General features: G+C 50.7%; 4 non-coding genes across 4 annotated transcripts; 2 read left to right on the top strand and 2 right to left on the bottom strand.

Annotated features, from left to right (window-relative positions):
• Positions 1-3,295: 3,295 nt before the first annotated feature.
• LOC139038847 (U1 spliceosomal RNA) lies at positions 3,296-3,459 on the bottom strand. The gene has a single exon (XR_011491986.1). It is a non-coding gene; the product is annotated as a U1 spliceosomal RNA (small nuclear RNA).
• Positions 3,460-6,832: 3,373 nt separating this feature from the next.
• Positions 6,833-6,996, top strand: LOC139038836 (U1 spliceosomal RNA). The gene has a single exon (XR_011491976.1). It is a non-coding gene; the product is annotated as a U1 spliceosomal RNA (small nuclear RNA).
• Positions 6,997-12,680: 5,684 nt separating this feature from the next.
• TRNAY-GUA (transfer RNA tyrosine (anticodon GUA)) lies at positions 12,681-12,770 on the bottom strand. Its single transcript is given in 2 exon segments — positions 12,681-12,716; positions 12,734-12,770. It is a non-coding gene; the product is annotated as a tRNA-Tyr (tRNA).
• Positions 12,771-16,389: 3,619 nt separating this feature from the next.
• Positions 16,390-16,553, top strand: LOC139038825 (U1 spliceosomal RNA). The gene has a single exon (XR_011491966.1). It is a non-coding gene; the product is annotated as a U1 spliceosomal RNA (small nuclear RNA).
• Positions 16,554-16,647: the final 94 nt, after the last annotated feature.

Here is a 16,647-nt window from a genome sequence, read left to right as displayed (position 1 = left end):
AAAGCAGAAATCTATATGCTGAAGGACTTGTATTCTTAGATCAGGACCAGTAGGTCTCCAGACACTAGCATTCGGCGTCCCTCGAATCTCGTCGCCTGAAACCCTTCTTTTTTTTTTTCTGCCTTTTTTCACGCGCAACTGCCTTGCTTTCACTGTTCTCCCTTTTCAGTCTGACTTCCGGCCTCGTCTGTCTTCCAAAAAGTTGCTAAATTGTCATTACTTACTTCCTAATTTGCCTTTCTTGACCTCTTCTTAGTCCCGACCTTTCCTCAGCCCTTAGCTTACACATCCGCTGGATGTGTGAGATGAGACAGATGACAGCATCTTGACTGGGAGACTGTTTCTTCTGTTTCTCTACCAGCCTATACTCAAGTTTCTGCCCCCTTAGGGACAAGTGTCCCCTCTTAATGATCCAATTCAGATAACTACTCTGTCTTATTTAATCCTTGCCCTTTCCTCTGATACTTGTCGGATTTCCACTTCTTTGGCTAGATACCCCCGCCTGCTGCAAATCAATCAATGTAGCCCCAAACAGGCCCAGCATCTTTCACTCCATTCCTATGCGTCGGCCAATAGCTACTCTTGACTCAATTTCTGCTTTTGCCACTTCCTGACATCCTTAAAGTTGCCACAGACTGAAAGTCTTGGAATCCATTGGTCTCCTTTGTCCCTCCTTTGCTGACAAAGGTCTGTCTAGTCAAAGCTGTGGTTTCTCCAGTGGTCATGTATGGATGTGAGAGTTGAACCCTAAAGAAAGCTGAGCGCCAAAGAAATGATGCTTTTGAACTGTGGTGTTGGAAAAAACTCTTTTGAGAGAGTCCCTTAGACTGCGAGGAGATCAAATGAGTCCACCCTAAATAAAATCAACCCTGAATGTTCATTGGAAAGACTGATGCTGAAGCTGAAGCTTCAATCCTTTGGCCACCTGATGCGAAGAGCTGACTCACTGGAAAAGACCCTGATGCTGGGCAAGATTGAAGGCAGGAGGAAAAGCGGTGACAGAGGATGATGAGATAGTTGGATGGCATCACCGACTCAATGGACATGAGTTTGAGCAACCCTGGGAGACTGTGAGGGACAGGTAAGCCTGGCGTGCTGCAGTCCATGTGGTCGCAGAGTCGGGCACGGCTGAAACAGTAAGTGATTTTATAGATATTGTGTTTGTCTTCCCCTGATCTGCTTTGTATAACCTCTAACACCTATTCAGTTCAGTTCAGTTCAGTTCAGTCGCGTCTGACTCTTTGGGACCCCATGGACGGCAGCACGCCAGATCTCCCCGTCCAACTCCGGGAGTCTACTCAAGCTCCATGTCCATTGAGTCGGTGATGCCATCCAACCATCTCATCCTCTGTCGTCCCCTTCTCCTCCCGCCTTCAGTCTTTCCCAGCATCAGGGTCTTTTCCCATGAGTGCGTTTTTCACATCAGGTGGCCAAAGTATTGCAGTTGCAGCTTCAGCATCAGTCCTTCCGACGAATATTCAGGACTGATCTTCCTTAGGGTGGGCTGGTTGGATCTCCTTGAAGTCCAAGGGACTCTCAAGAGTCTCCTCCAACACCACAGTTCAATTCTTCGGCGCTCAGCTTTCTTTATGGCCCAACTCTCACATCCATACATGACTACTGGAAAAACCATGGCTTCGACTAGAGGGACCTTTGTTGGCAAAGTAATGTCTCTGCTTTTTTTTTTTTTTTCCCATGTTAAACCCTTTATTTTTTTAAATTATTACTATTTTTTTCCATTTATTTTTATTAGTTGGATGTCTCTGCTTTTTAATGTGCTGTCCGGTTGGTCATAACTTTTCTTCCAAGGAGCAAACATCATTCAATTTCTTGGCTGCAGTCACCATCTGCAGTGATGTTGGAGCCCCCCCCCCCCCCAAAGTAAAGCCTGTCACTGTTCCCATTGTTTCCCCATCTATTTGCCATGAAGTGACAGGACCAGGTGCCACAATCTTAGTTTTCTGAATGTTGAGTTTTAAGCCAACTTTTTCTGTCCTCTTTCACTTTCATCAAGAGGCTCTTTAGTTCTTCTTCGCTTTCTGCCATAAGGGTGGTGTCATCTGCATATCTGAAGTTATTGATATTTCTCTATTCCTTCCCCAATTTGGAACCAGTCTGTTGTTCCATGTCCAGTTCTAACTGTTGCTTCCTGACCTGCATACGGATTTCTCAAGAGGCAGGTCAGGTGGTCTGGTATTCCCCTCTTTCAGGATTTCCCAGAGTTCCTTGTGACCCACACAGTCAAAGACTTTGGCATAGTCAATAGGGCAGAAGTAGGTTGTTTTTCCTGGAACTCTTGCTTTTTCCGATGATCCGACCAACGGATGTTGGCGATCTGATCTCTGGCTCCTCTGCCTTTTCTAAATCCAGCTTGCACAGCTGGAAGTTCAGGGTTCACGTACTACTGAAGCCTGGTTTGGAGACTTTTGAGCATTATTTTACTAGCCTGTGAGATGAGTGCACTTGTGCGGTAGCTCGAGCATTCTTTGGCATTGCCTTTCTTTGGCATTGGAATGAAGACTGACCTTTATTTATCCCGTCTTGTGGCCACTAGCTGAGTTTTCCGAATTTGCTATGCCAGCACGTTCACAAGCATCATTTTTTAGGATTTGAAATAGCCCAACTGGAATTCCATCACCTCCACTAACTTTGTCCTGTGAAGGTTCCTGAGGCCCACCCACTTGACTTCCCATTCCCGGCCGTCTGGCTCCAGATGAGTGATCACACCATCATGATTATTTGGGTCGGGAAGCTCTTTTTTGTAAACACCTACTCAAACTGCTGTAACTCAACAGAGACCCTTTTCCCACTTGCCCGGGTAATGCTGACCAAAAAACCCGCACTAGTCTGGAAAATGATAAACTTTCCCAAGGAAAATGGGTCTTCCCCGGTGGCTCAGAGGTTAAAGCGTCTACCTGCAACGCGGGAGACCTGGATTCCGTCCCTGGGTCGGGAAGACCTCCCGGAGAAGGAAATGCCAACCCACTGCGGTAATTCTTGCCTATGGACGGAGAAAACGGGTGGGCTACAGTCTACGGGGTCGCGGAGTCGGACGCTGCAAGGAAAACTAGCTACAACCGGAAACACGACCCAAAAGACCTTTTTGTCTAACAATGCAAGAACTTATGCGCGTTTCGAGGTGTTATACCGTAGTACACAGTCAGTACAGCAGCTGTCCACCACAGCAACAAAGCCACAAAGGCAGCGCGGAAACCACAAAAGCCACCTGACTGCAAGGCTTACAGGCGATTCAGCCGCTTTCTGCTAGGTCTGCTCTTAGATAAACCACGTTAATCAGGGGAAAGCGCGAACGCAGTCCCCCACTACCACAAATTATGCAGTCGAGTTTCCCACATTTGGGGAAATCGCAGGGGTCAGCACATCCGGAGTGCAATGGATAAGCCTCGCCCTGGGAAAACCACCTTCGTGATCATGGTATCTCCCCTGCCAGGTAAGTATGAGTTGCCCGCCACCCACCGCCCAGCACCCTCGAGCTCGTCCCACTCTAAACGCACGGTCACTTCCCTCGCACCACCTCCGCACCCTCCGCCCCTGCGCGTCCCTCGGCCCGGCCTCGCCCACCCGGGGAACAACCTCAGGAACCTCCGCGTGGCCACACGCGGGACGCCGAGGCCCGGGGGGGGGGCGGGACCAGCAGGCTCTGCGCGCCGCTCATCTACATACGCCACGCCCCCATGCCGGCTGTGTGACCAGCCAATCCCCAACCTAGATGACTTCCCTTGAGGTTTCTGCGCCCCGCGGTCTGGGCGCGCCGCGACAAGGCGCGACCTGCAGGGGGAGCCCGGGAAAACAGGAGTTCTGAGCGGCCGGAACCCCGCATTTGAGAGTGGGGCTGTGAGTCGCGGCTCCGTTCTAGTCTCACCTTCCGATTTTGTTTTCACAGCCAGACCGAACTCATCCCCACTGGGCATGGTTTATTATGAGGACCTTTCCCACCCCCGACCCCCATTAAATATTTAAGTAAGAGGATTTCCGCAGTCAATTAAAAAGCGATCGCTTTATTCGCAGTGTCTTCCTGAGGTAGCATCTCCATCAACTACTTCGACACATATCTGCTTCAAGATACACAACTAAACCAAGTGAAACTTAAAGGGGAAAAAAAGTCAAGATTCTAACCTTGAAGAAAATAAACCAGGGCAAGGTACAAACCTCTTCCACTTTGCAAACAGTACAGTGCTTGAGTCAAGTATATAATACTGGCAAATACGAAGTTTCAAATTTTATTTTGGCCGTTGCCCTGCGATTTGCAGGATCTAAGTTTCCCCACCAGCGACTGGGCCTCTGCTCCCTGCAGTGCAAGCACAGAGTCCTAACAACTGGACTGTCTGGGAATTCCAAACAATTTTTTAGAGAGTAAATGAGACATTTTATATCTCACCTACTGTGCCCACTGAGAATCTACCCCTCCCCTGGAATCTTAGTAACTAGGCTGATCAATAGAATGAGGTCCAAGAGACTTTCAGGGATTCGGAGGCTAGGTCAGCGGAAGCCTTGCATCTTCCTTCTGTGTCTTCGAGAACCTTGTGTGGCAGACTTGAGCTGTGAGTAAGAAGGCTGGCAACTCTGGGGCTGTCATGTTGTGAGGAAGCTGCTGCTTTAGAACCTGACTCTTCTCCCTCCCTAAGGAGAGAGCAAAGATAGAGGTAGGTCACTCTAAATTGGTAGATGGCAGGTAAGAAGCAAGGGCACTTACTAAGATTGTCTTGGGTGGCTGAAAGAGGAGTAGATCTCTACCCCCGCCTGCCAAGTCTAAAAGTTATACCAAGGCCTTACTGGGCCGTCAGGTATACCGTTCAGAGGGTCTCAACAACACCTTACTTCCTCGAGGTTTTCTTCCTTGGGAGAGCTCCCACTGTGGGAGTAGTAGGCAGAGGTACATTCCAAGGACAGGGGAATGGTTGCCTGGATCTAGCTCAAAGACCAGTGGTCACAGCCTACCGATCCTCTCCTTCAACAGAAGCCCAAAGTTTTGTCTCCAATCTGTTCCTGGTTGGAGAAGTAAGATCCTACAAGCCAAGAGCCATGCATGGAAAAGGGACACAGGTTTCGGTCCCAAACTGTGACCCCAGACATTGGGGAAGAGAGAAATCCCTTCCCAAAGTGCAGATTTGGATGAAAATAGATGAGTGTTTTTGTTTCAAAACTCTTAACGTTGGGGGTGATTTTTTTGGGGGGGTGATATTTTTGTGCAGCAATAGAGTAATGGAAGAGGGAGACAGAAGTAAGCAAACAAGTAACATGAAGTAGAAGGGGGAAAGTGGATTAAGGGAAGAGAAGACACGATGGAGAGAGGGGTTGGGGTTGAGGGCTTACAGTGTTTGACAAGGGGGTCAGGGAAAGTCTCTGTTTCAGTTTGCTACATACTCCTGCTTCCCTTTGCTTGTTTATCATTAGCGCATTAGTGCATGTAATCACCAAAAACTGACAGGCTCAGCCCCCGAGTTTACTTGTTCTGGTACCCTGAGGAGGGCCACAATTCTCAGAAAAAGAAAAATGAGTTTCCTAACAGGTGTCTCTTTCATGTCATTGTGACTCACGGGAGAGTATTGTACCTCCCAAGAGAGTTGGGTGGAACAATAGTTGAAAACCAGGGAAGGGAGTTCCCTGGCAGTCCAGTGGTTAGGACTCCTCCCTTTTAGGGCAGTGGGTCTGGGTTCAGCCCCTGGTCGGAAAACTAAGATCTCACAAGCCAAGAGGCACAGTCCCAAAACAAACAAAACCAGAGAAATACATAGCATGTGAGTAGTACCTTATCCTACAAGATTTCAAAGCACAGAGCGCGCAAGCAGAGGGAGAATCTGGAAGGTATCACAGCAATTGCACAATTGGAGTTACCCTAAGTGCAGCATCTCATGACTGAAAGGAATCCTAAAGCATCTTTCTATCTAGTTACTGACCCACCCATTGCTTGCAGATGGATTTTAACAGACAGGTAGGGTTTCGATGGTGCTTGCACTGCAGGGAGCAGAGGCCCAGTCGCTGGTGGGGAAACTTAGATCCTGCAAATCGCAGGGCAACGGCCAAAATAAAATTTGAAACTTCGTATTTGCCAGTATTATATACTTGACTCAAGCACTGTACTGTTTGCAAAGTGGAAGAGGTTTGTACCTTGCCCTGGTTTATTTTCTTCAAGGTTAGAATCTTGACTTTTTTTCCCCTTTAAGTTTCACTTGGTTTAGTTGTGTATCTTGAAGCAGATATGTGTCGAAGTAGTTGATGGAGATGCTACCTCAGGAAGACACTGCGAATAAAGCGATCGCTTTTTAATTGACTGCGGAAATCCTCTTACTTAAATATTTAATGGGGGTCGGGGGTGGGAAAGGTCCTCATAATAAACCATGCCCAGTGGGGATGAGTTCGGTCTGGCTGTGAAAACAAAATCGGAAGGTGAGACTAGAACGGAGCCGCGACTCACAGCCCCACTCTCAAATGCGGGGTTCCGGCCGCTCAGAACTCCTGTTTTCCCGGGCTCCCCCTGCAGGTCGCGCCTTGTCGCGGCGCGCCCAGACCGCGGGGCGCAGAAACCTCAAGGGAAGTCATCTAGGTTGGGGATTGGCTGGTCACACAGCCGGCATGGGGGCGTGGCGTATGTAGATGAGCGGCGCGCAGAGCCTGCTGGTCCCGCCCCCCCCCCGGGCCTCGGCGTCCCGCGTGTGGCCACGCGGAGGTTCCTGAGGTTGTTCCCCGGGTGGGCGAGGCCGGGCCGAGGGACGCGCAGGGGCGGAGGGTGCGGAGGTGGTGCGAGGGAAGTGACCGTGCGTTTAGAGTGGGACGAGCTCGAGGGTGCTGGGCGGTGGGTGGCGGGCAACTCATACTTACCTGGCAGGGGAGATACCATGATCACGAAGGTGGTTTTCCCAGGGCGAGGCTTATCCATTGCACTCCGGATGTGCTGACCCCTGCGATTTCCCCAAATGTGGGAAACTCGACTGCATAATTTGTGGTAGTGGGGGACTGCGTTCGCGCTTTCCCCTGATTAACGTGGTTTATCTAAGAGCAGACCAAGCAGAAAGCGGCTGAATCGCCTGTAAGCCTTGCAGTCAGGTGGCTTTTGTGGTTTCCGCGCTGCCTTTGTGGCTTTGTTGCTGTGGTGGACAGCTGCTGTACTGACTGTGTACTACGGTATAACACCTCGAAACGCGCATAAGTTCTTGCATTGTTAGACAAAAAGGTCTTTTGGGTCGTGTTTCCGGTTGTAGCTAGTTTTCCTTGCAGCGTCCGACTCCGCGACCCCGTAGACTGTAGCCCACCCGTTTTCTCCGTCCATAGGCAAGAATTACCGCAGTGGGTTGGCATTTCCTTCTCCGGGAGGTCTTCCCGACCCAGGGACGGAACCCAGGTCTCCCGCGTTGCAGGTAGACGCTTTAACCTCTGAGCCACCGGGGAAGACCCATTTTCCTTGGGAAAATTTATCATTTTCCAGACTAGTGCGGGGTTTTTGGTCAGCATTACCCGGGCAAGTGGGAAAAGGGTCTCTGTTGAGTTACAGCAGTTTGAGTAGGTGTTTACAAAAAAGAGCTTCCCGACCCAAATAATCATGATGGTGTGATCACTCATCTGGAGCCAGACGGCCGGGAATGGGAAGTCAAGTGGGTGGGCCTCAGGAACCTTCACAGGACAAAGTTAGTGGAGGTGATGGAATTCCAGTTGGGCTATTTCAAATCCTAAAAAATGATGCTTGTGAACGTGCTGGCATAGCAAATTCGGAAAACTCAGCTAGTGGCCACAAGACGGGATAAATAAAGGTCAGTCTTCATTCCAATGCCAAAGAAAGGCAATGCCAAAGAATGCTCGAGCTACCGCACAAGTGCACTCATCTCACAGGCTAGTAAAATAATGCTCAAAAGTCTCCAAACCAGGCTTCAGTAGTACGTGAACCCTGAACTTCCAGCTGTGCAAGCTGGATTTAGAAAAGGCAGAGGAGCCAGAGATCAGATTGCCAACATCCGTTGGTCGGATCATCGGAAAAAGCAAGAGTTCCAGGAAAAACAACCTACTTCTGCTCTATTGACTATGCCAAAGCCTTTGACTGTGTGGGTCACAAGGAACTCTGGGAAATCCTGAAAGAGGGGAATACCAGACCACCTGACCTGCCTCTTGAGAAATCCGTATGCAGGTCAGGAAGCAACAGTTAGAACTGGACATGGAACAACAGACTGGTTCCAAATTGGGGAAGGAATAGAGAAATATCAATAACTTCAGATATGCAGATGACACCACCCTTATGGCAGAAAGCGAAGAAGAACTAAAGAGCCTCTTGATGAAAGTGAAAGAGGACAGAAAAAGTTGGCTTAAAACTCAACATTCAGAAAACTAAGATTGTGGCACCTGGTCCTGTCACTTCATGGCAAATAGATGGGGAAACAATGGGAACAGTGACAGGCTTTACTTTGGGGGGGGGCTCCAACATCACTGCAGATGGTGACTGCAGCCAAGAAATTGAATGATGTTTGCTCCTTGGAAGAAAAGTTATGACCAACCGGACAGCACATTAAAAAGCAGAGACATCCAACTAATAAAAATAAATGGAAAAAAATAGTAATAATTTAAAAAAATAAAGGGTTTAACATGGGAAAAAAAAAAAAAAAGCAGAGACATTACTTTGCCAACAAAGGTCCCTCTAGTCGAAGCCATGGTTTTTCCAGTAGTCATGTATGGATGTGAGAGTTGGGCCATAAAGAAAGCTGAGCGCCGAAGAATTGAACTGTGGTGTTGGAGGAGACTCTTGAGAGTCCCTTGGACTTCAAGGAGATCCAACCAGCCCACCCTAAGGAAGATCAGTCCTGAATATTCGTCGGAAGGACTGATGCTGAAGCTGCAACTGCAATACTTTGGCCACCTGATGTGAAAAACGCACTCATGGGAAAAGACCCTGATGCTGGGAAAGACTGAAGGCGGGAGGAGAAGGGGACGACAGAGGATGAGATGGTTGGATGGCATCACCGACTCAATGGACATGGAGCTTGAGTAGACTCCCGGAGTTGGACGGGGAGATCTGGCGTGCTGCCGTCCATGGGGTCCCAAAGAGTCAGACGCGACTGAACTGAACTGAACTGAACTGAATAGGTGTTAGAGGTTATACAAAGCAGATCAGGGGAAGACAAACACAATATCTATAAAATCACTTACTGTTTCAGCCGTGCCCGACTCTGCGACCGCATGGACTGCAGCACGCCAGGCTTACCTGTCCCTCACAGTCTCCCAGGGTTGCTCAAACTCATGTCCATTGAGTCGGTGATGCCATCCAACTATCTCATCATCCTCTGTCACCGCTTTTCCTCCTGCCTTCAATCTTTCCCAGCATCAGGGTCTTTTCCAATGAGTCAGCTCTTCGCATCAGGTGGCCAAAGGATTGAAGCTTCAGCTTCAGCATCAGTCTTTCCAATGAACATTCAGGGTTGATTTTATTTAGGGTGGACTCGTTTGATCTCCTCGCAGTCTAAGGGACTCTCTCAAAAGAGTTTTTTTATGTCACTTATATGTGGAATCTAAAAAAAGGAAGTCAACTTATTTATAAAACAGAAACAATCACAAACAGAAAACAATGCTGGGCATTGAGGGGGAGTAGGGAGAAGAGGGGAAGGCAACAGACAGGGGTAAACTAGTAGTATGGGATTAATAGTTATAGAACACCAGAAAAAATAAATAAGAGGTTACTACATTCACACTGACCTATATTCAATGTCATGTAATAACTTATAATGGCAAGGAATCTCAACTGTACACCTGAAATTAACACAAGATTGTGAATCAACTAGTTTAATACATAAAAAATTTTTTAAAACGTGGAGGAAATTTCCTGCAGTGCAGTGTTTAGGACTCCAGGCTTTCACTGATGGGGCAAGACATCAATCCCTGGTCAAAGAACTAAGGTACTGAAAGCTGTGCAGCCCGAAAACAAAAAGAGCAGATTTACTTACATGTACAAGAGAACCCCCAAAGGAAGATAAATACCCCCAAAAGTGGCTAAGTGCTTCTTTTTATTGGTCCTGGTTCCTTTTGCTGGAGAATGATATTTAGAGACCAAAATCTGGTTCCTCTTGATGAATACTGGTGTGTCACTGCTATTAATATTAAGTCCTGTACCTATTTTACTCAATGGATTATATTCCATTATTATCATTACCTTGATTTGGCAGTAGGACTCCTTTGAAACTGGCTCCTGTGCGGATGATGTGCCCCAAAATCAGTCATCGTGCATTTCTTCATTTTTCCAGGCTTGCATTTTCCCCGACTAACAGGCTCACCTCCGGTGGAAGCTGATGTGCCTCTCCGCCCTCCTGCCCACCATGACTTCAGGTCCTAGTGAGGCTTCCTGTGGAGTGATGGAGAAGGCTATCAGGCTAAGAGCAATGAGCACATCCAGGCTTAACCAGGCCTGTAGGTATCCACCCGTGGCTGTCCTCCTTTGCCCACCTACCCTAGTATTTGGGCGTAAGTGGCTGCTTCCTGGAAAAGGTCAAGGTTCTGTGGACTTCCTGGAGAGGGGGCTGGAATCCAGAGGGAGGGGCAGAGGGCACGGGTGTCCAGGTTGGATTCTACAAACATTTCAGATCCCAGGGATGTGTGTCCACCACCCAAGACTGCTAGCCCACCCAGCAGAAGTCCTCCAGAGGCACAGCAAGCCACAGTGAAGTGGCCTTCCCTCAGCCCGGCGTGTTGCCACTGTCTGAGCAGGCAGCAGGCACCTCTGCCCCTTTGAGGTTTGGGGGGACAGTGCCTCAGAGTGCCCCTGCCAGTCTCTGTGCCACCCAGACCAGAAGGGTTGGCCACGCTGGTCACCAAAACCCACGGCCCTTCCCACTTCTCCAAACCCAGGTCCCCAAGGGTTCACACCTCCACATCCTTCGGGAACAGATCCAACAAAGGCCTGAGGTTCTTTCTTTTGGCCCCATCTGCTGGCCTTTACCGATGGTACCATTCGAGGCTGGGTCTCTGCAGCCGCAGAGCGGCGGCCCCTTCTGGAAGGGCAGCGTCCAGACTGCGGCGGCACAGCGCCCTGGGCCCGGGGGGACTCCAAAGACTGCTGGCCGGCGCCTGTCGGTTAGCAGTGGGACACGAAAAGGGTGAGACCGACAGGGGTGTGACCACAGGAGTTTGCCAGGAGAGGACGACAAAGCAGAACCTCAGTCTGCAGTTTGAGAGGCAGTTCAGTTCAGTTCAGGCGCTCGGTCATGGCAGACTCTTCGCGACCCCATGGACTGCAGCACACCAGGCTTCCCTATCAGCAACCCGCAGTTTACTCAGACTCTGCCCATTGAGCCGGTGATGCCATCCAATCATCTCATCCTCTGTCTTCCCCTTCTCCTCCCGCCTTCAACCAGAACCAGAACCAAAAAAGGGCTTGTGGGCTCAGGGGTCGGGGACAGCAGCCCGGGGCCCCTGAGGTTTCAGAGAGCCACACTGCCATCGGCGTTCTGCCGAGAGTCCTCTGAGATGGACTCCAACTGTAAGCAGTCTCTGGAGTTTCCCTCCCACAGGAAGGGAGGGAGAAAGTACCACTCCCTGCTGTTCTCTGTACCCACACCCAAACCCAGTCTGTCCCCAAAGTGAAGCTGCTGCTTCTTGATGACAGTCCAGCCCATTTCCTTATGGGTGTTCTCTCCACGTCATCCTCTTCTTTCTCCCAGTTTAGCCTTAAGGACCCAGCACTAAAGTTAGCCACCTGCTCAGAACCAGGTGGTTCGTGCAAGGAGGTGAATTTAGTTCCCCTCAGGCTGGTATCTCCCCACCTGCCCCCATCCCACCCTCCACCCTTCTCCCTGCATCAGCCCCCCTTGCTCCCGACTCCAGGCTCTCTGAGCTCGTGTCTGTGCTTTTGCTGTCATCTGTCTCTCCTCCATCAGATGTAGCAGAATGGTGGAGGCACTTTTCCCACCCTTCTACACAGTGGGAGCAATCCTTGTTCTTTCCACAGGAACCTGAACCTTCCAGCGGCTACAGAGATAGGTGCAAAGGCCTGTGAGAGCTGAGGCTTCCCCGGGCGCCACCCGTGTCCTCAGACGGACAGGACACCTGAAGCAGCCGCCGAATTTCTCATCAGCACAGTCAGGCCCACTGAGAGCCCTGCTGACTTTTGCTCCTGCGGGCGTCTACTTCTGCGTAGGAGCAGGGTTGGCAGTGGTTCGAAAGATCTCGGGGTGGCAGCTCTGCCCCGAGAGAGGGTGGGGAAGGTTTCCTGTCTCCCCAAGTCTGCACCTCAGAGACCATATGAAAGACAGGGACGGAGAGACAGAGGTTGGGAGGCTGAAAGACTGTGAGCTTCCTTTGGGGGCAGAGCCGGGGACTGAGCCGGCATTGAGGGGGTTTCAGGAAGGGTGCCCTGCTGTCCCTGACCCTGTGACGGCCTGGGTGCTTGTCGGCCTCGCTGCAGGGCTTTTGGTGCGCAGCAGCTGTTTGGAGGGCCTGGGCGCGAGTGCGAAAGCGAAGAAAAGTGGAGAGGGCGCGGCCCGCGGCGGAGGCCACCGCGCTGCGGGCTTGTGTGCGGCCTGCGGGCGAGTCCCCAGGCCACGGCCAACGCGGGGCTGCGCGGGTGTCCCCCAAAGGCTTTCCCGCCTCTGGCCAAGGAGGAAGGACGCTGCGCTGCCGCAGGGTGTCGGACGGGGCAGAGGCGCCGGGGGCGGGGTGCCTTTCACTGGGGAGCAAAAGCGAGCAGCACCTCCTTCGAGCCGGAATCGAACCAGCGACCTAAGGATGACTACACGTGTCGGATCTACAGTCCTCCGCTCTACCAGCTGAGCTATCGAAGGGTGCGCGCCACCAGGCGGCCGGGTACCTTCCTTTCTCCGGAAATGCCGCAACACGACACTGGGACGCTGGTCGGAAGCCCCTTTGAAGAGAGCCGTGCGCGCGCCGCCAGGGCGCTGGGTGCGGGTGCCAGGACCCGGCAATCCTGCGGGGTGGCTGCGGCCCAGCCGTGGTGGTGGCTGGCATCCGGGCGGCGAGTTTCAGGATGCCTCATGTCCTCTCCGCCGTCCCTGTTTCTACAAGTGGGGACCGCGGCCTGAAAGCTGGGAAGAGGGCTAGGGGGGAGGCGGCGAAATGGATACGCTCGCGGGGTGCGGAAGGCCGAGCCGAGGAGACGGGCACAGCGAAGCCGATTGCCAACCGCCTAGGCAGCCACCTGGTGCTCTTTAAGTGCCGTTAGTTCAAAATACTCCTTTGCTTAAAATGATATTTTTTGCTGTGGCACGTTGCGCCACCCTTCAAAGCCAGCATCATATTGCCTGCATTCTACAGGTCTCCTATGAATCTCCCTGCTTTCCCTCTGCCACCTTTGCGGCCAGAGTGGTTTTCTCTTCTTTGCTAGGGGAGTGGGGAAGAGGGGTGGGGGTGGGGGTGGGGTGTGGAGGGTTTAGATGAAGCTGCTTCTCTTCTGGAAACTTCTGGTTCTGGTTCACTCAGACTTGAACCCTTACAAAGGTCAAGACCCTCAGTTCTTGTCCCCACGCAGTCACCTCTCTCAGTTTCGGTGCCACTCATAAATCTTCTGTACTCAGGACCTTCTTGCTTTCTCCAGACACTGCTCTAACTGACCTTTTGCTAGGGATGCTCTTCCCAGACAGCCCCATGACCAGTTCCCTCCTCCCTCCAGGCTGCTCACATTGTTACCTTCTCCAGGGAGCCTCCCCTGACTACCGAAATCAGCACAGCAAACTGCCTGCTTATAGCAATTCCCCATATCCTTTCCGTCTTCAATTTTTTTTCCTTTTTTCATAGCTCTTAACACCTAACATACAAATTAATTTGCCTACTGTGACTATTGTCAGTTTTCTCCCACCTCCACACCCCTTTCTCTAACTAAAATATGATATCTAAAACATTCTGCCTAAACAACTATGTTTCAATTAAAAAATAAATTATGAAAAAAATTCCTCTCTGAGAAAGTCCAACACCTGACGCAGGCCCCTGCCATCCTTTTTCTGTCTTTTTGTCCGCGCTATGCTGCATTTTAGTTCCCTGGCCAGAGTAACCCGTATCCCCCGCCTTGGGCGCTCAGTCTTAACCACTGAACCGCCAGGAAGGTCACTTGAATGCCCTTTGTCACAGCATTCATTTAAAAGGGCTTGCACAACAGACAAAGGATTAATCTTAAAAATATACAAGCAACTCCTCCAGCTCAACTCCTGAAAAATAAATGACACAATCAAAAAATGGGCCGAAGAACTCAACAGACATTTCTCCAAGAAAGACATACAGATGGCTAACAAACACATGAAAAGATGCTCACCATCACTCATTATCAGAGAAATGCAAATCAAAACCACAATGAGGTACCATTATACTCCAGTCAGGATGGCTGCTATCCAAAAGTCTACAAGCAATAAATGCTGGAGAGGGTGTGGAGAAAAGGGAACCCTCTTACACTGTTGGTGGGAATGCAAATTAGTACAGCCACTATGGAAAACAGTGTGGAGATTTCTTAAAAAGCTGGAAATAGAACTGCCATATGACCCAGCAATCCCACTCCTGGGCATACACACCAAGGAAACCAGATCTGAAAGAGACACGTGCACCCCAATGTTCATCGCAGCACTGTTTATAATAGCCAGGACATGGAAGCAACCCAGATGCCCATCAGCAGATGAATGGATGAGGAAGCTGTGGTACATATACACCATGGAATATTACTCAGCCATTAAAAAGAATTCATTTGAATCAGTTCTAATGAGATGGATGAAACTGGAGTCCATTATACAGAGCGAAGTAAGCCAGAAAGATAAAGACCATTACAGTATACTAACACATATATATGGACTTTAGAAAGATGGTAACGATAACTCTATATGCAAAACAGAAAAAGAGACTCAGATGTATAGAACAGACTTGTGGATTCTGGGAGAAGGCGAGGGTGGGATGTTTCAAGAGAACAGCATTGAAACATATATATTATCTAGGGTGAAACAGATCACCAGCCCAAGTTGGGTGCATGAGACAAGTGCTCGGGCCTGGTGCACTGGGAAGACCCAGAGGGATCGGGTGGAGAGGGAGGTGGGAGGGGGTACCGGGATGGGGAATACATGTAAATCCATGGCTAATTCATTTCAATGTATGAAAAAAACTACTGTAATGATGTAAAGTAATTAGCCTCCAACTAATGAAAATAAATGGGAAAAAAAATAAAATAATAAAATAAAAGGGCTTGCAATTGTGAAGATGGTTCTCTTACAGCCCAGTGGGTCTCTCTCAAAGACTGGCAGCCATTCCTTTGAAATGTAAGCAAGAACGGTAGGGCCCGTGTCTCCCACTTTCTGTGAGAGGACCCATCCTAACTTCAGTGACTGCCGGCTGACAAACTCGGCCGGCCTGCCTCTCTCCTGACCAACTCTGTGGTTTTTCATTGCTGCCTCTTCTGAGTCCCCTCGCTCTCATCCTCCCTTTAAAACGCTCCGACCCCCTCGCCCATTTCGGAATGGAGCTCGGTCAGCTCTTTCCCCTGCTGTCAGTATTCACTGAATAAAGTCTGCTTTCACCACGTTCTCTGCGGTCTGCTGTGTTTCTCTTTGACCGAGTCAGATCGGAAAGGGCCAGAGGACACCTGGGGGTCCGGTGTGCACGCTGGGGCAGCGGGAGGAGGGGGCGGGGCCGCGGCCCAAGGGCAAGGGTTCCCGACGCCGAGCACCGCGCTCCGGGAGCCCCCGCCTGGTGCGGTGGAGGCGACCGCTCGCGCTCTCATCTGGTTTTCTGTCTGCAACAGGACCCCGGGCTTTCCTTCCAGCATCACTAGGATAGGCTACACATCCCGAAGCACTTTCGTCACTTTTACTTAAAAAGACATCGTGAATAAACATTACCACGCTTTCCTATTAAGGCGGCTTTAGCGCTTAACGTCAACCGGTAAATAAGTCTTTCCCGAGCTTTCCATGACCGGAAAATGAGTTCAGACAGGCGACGGCAAAAATGGACTGATACTTTCTTCTTGCTGAAAGGAAGGTGAGACTAGACCCGAGTCCCGACCAACCCCATCAACTGCGAGGCACTACGGTCTCGTGTCTTCCCAGGTTTCCACTCCAGGTCCAGACTAGCCGCCGCTCGCCCACGCACTCCCCTCACGAGCCACCGGCGAGTCTCGGGTGGGGTTAGTAGGTCTCGCGCCCCCACGTGGAAGAACATGACATCCGGGACATCCCGGCAGGGGCGTGGCGTATGTAGATGAGCGGCGCGCAGAGCCTGCTGGTCCCGCTCCCCCCCGGGCCTCGGCGTCCCGCGTGTGGCCACGCGGAGGTTCCTGAGGTTGTTCCCCGGGTGGGCGAGGCCGGGCCGAGGGACGCGCAGGGGCGGAGGGTGCGGAGGTGGTGCGAGGGAAGTGACCGTGCGTTTAGAGTGGGGCGAGCTCGAGGGTGCTGGGCGGTGGGTGGCGGGCAACTCATACTTACCTGGCAGGGGAGATACCATGATCACGAAGGTGGTTTTCCCAGGGCGAGGCTTATCCATTGCACTCCGGATGTGCTGACCCCTGCGATTTCCCCAAATGTGGGAAACTCGACTGCATAATTTGTGGTAGTGGGGGACTGCGTTCGCGCTTTCCCCTGATATCTAGTGTCATCAAAAGTAGATGTAACTTTTATAGGTGTTACGACTTAACTGTGAGCTGTTTCTTTCTATCTCTTGTGTAAGAACATATTC

This window comes from Odocoileus virginianus, chromosome 16, assembly GCF_023699985.2.
Source record: "Odocoileus virginianus isolate 20LAN1187 ecotype Illinois chromosome 16, Ovbor_1.2, whole genome shotgun sequence".
Lineage (NCBI taxonomy): Eukaryota > Metazoa > Chordata > Mammalia > Artiodactyla > Cervidae > Odocoileus > Odocoileus virginianus.
Note: the sequence above shows the minus strand (reverse complement) of the source record. Positions and strands in the feature narration are given on the sequence as shown.